Genomic DNA, 1,288 nt, shown 5'->3' with positions numbered 1-1,288 from the left:
ATAAAAATAGAACAAAATTAAAGGCAAAAATGATGACTTAAACTAATCAAAACTACTTTTGGAATAAATTAATATCCTTCTCACAGAGTCTGCGAAACATTATAGAATTATTTTTTTTTTTATTTATTTGTAGGCAGTGAACTCGTAATGGACCTATAATTTACCCACCATGTGTAATGGGATACAACTACGGAATGGAATTAAAATCCCTTATCCCAAAAATTAAAAGAATATCTTAAAAATTGAAAGACAAAAAAGACTTCCCATGCCGGGAATTGAACCCGGGCCTGCTGGGTGAAAGCCAGCTATCCTAGCCATTAGACCACATGGGATGGATATAATAGAGGCTATTTAACTATATATATTGTTTTTTGTTTGTTCAGAGAATACTTCTCTTTTTGAAATTTATACTACGCACGCCTTTATCGGCTTAATATGTACATGTTCTGACTAATGTTTGTGACGAATTAGAATAAAAAAAATGAGAATTGCTATAATTATTTATGTGAATGCGGAGCAAGTGATATATAAAGTAGCTAGCAGCACGTAGTTTCTTCAAATTTCCTTTTAATAAAAGGAAATGGTGAATAGATTATTATGTGAAGAAAAGTTTTATTCAATTAAATCCCAAAATAAAGTTTCAAAATATTCTAAGAACTAACGAGGTTTCCTGTAAAGTTAAAGTTCCCTACTGTCATTTTCATTTGCCTAATATAATATACAGTATGAGAAATAAGTTTGGGAGATGTATATTTTAGTATATAAATAAATATATTAATTAGTATAAACTTTTATGAAAATGATCAAATAGTAATATAAATATATTTTTTTTAACAGCCTTTATTCGAAATAGGCACCCTTTACCTGGATTACATAGTGGAGACAAAGGGTCACATGTGAAAAGGCATCCGTACCTTAAATAATAAATAAATGTACACATAAAAGTTAGGGTGAAACCATGAGTATTACTTTGTACCAACGTCTCACACGTCAAATAGCCATCCAAAACAATTATCTTGTGTGATTTTTAAGAGACAAATTAAAAATTAAAAAAAAAAAAATCCGTTCCAATTTCATTCGAATCTTTTAAAAACAAAACTGACATTATTAAGCGCACAACACTCAGTGAATTACAATTCGAGAACCAAGGGATCACTTTAACATATCCTGTAAAGGTCTTTGTGTCCTTGTTTCTCATTGGACGAATGGGAAAAGAATTTCCCTTGTAATCTAAGCCAATCAAATATCTCTATTTATATATCGAGGATATACATTCTGCCAAAAAAAG

At 30.0% G+C, this 1,288-nt stretch overlaps 1 non-coding gene across 1 annotated transcript; it reads right to left on the bottom strand.

Annotated features, from left to right (window-relative positions):
• Positions 1-260: 260 nt before the first annotated feature.
• On the bottom strand, positions 261-332 carry TRNAE-UUC (transfer RNA glutamic acid (anticodon UUC)). Its single transcript has one exon. It is a non-coding gene; the product is annotated as a tRNA-Glu (tRNA).
• Positions 333-1,288: the final 956 nt, after the last annotated feature.

This window comes from Lepeophtheirus salmonis, chromosome 9 (assembly GCF_016086655.4).
Source record: "Lepeophtheirus salmonis chromosome 9, UVic_Lsal_1.4, whole genome shotgun sequence".
Taxonomy (NCBI): Eukaryota; Metazoa; Arthropoda; class Copepoda; order Siphonostomatoida; family Caligidae; genus Lepeophtheirus; species Lepeophtheirus salmonis.
The sequence above is the reverse complement of the archived record's forward strand: the minus strand, read 5'-3'. Positions and strand labels throughout refer to the sequence as shown.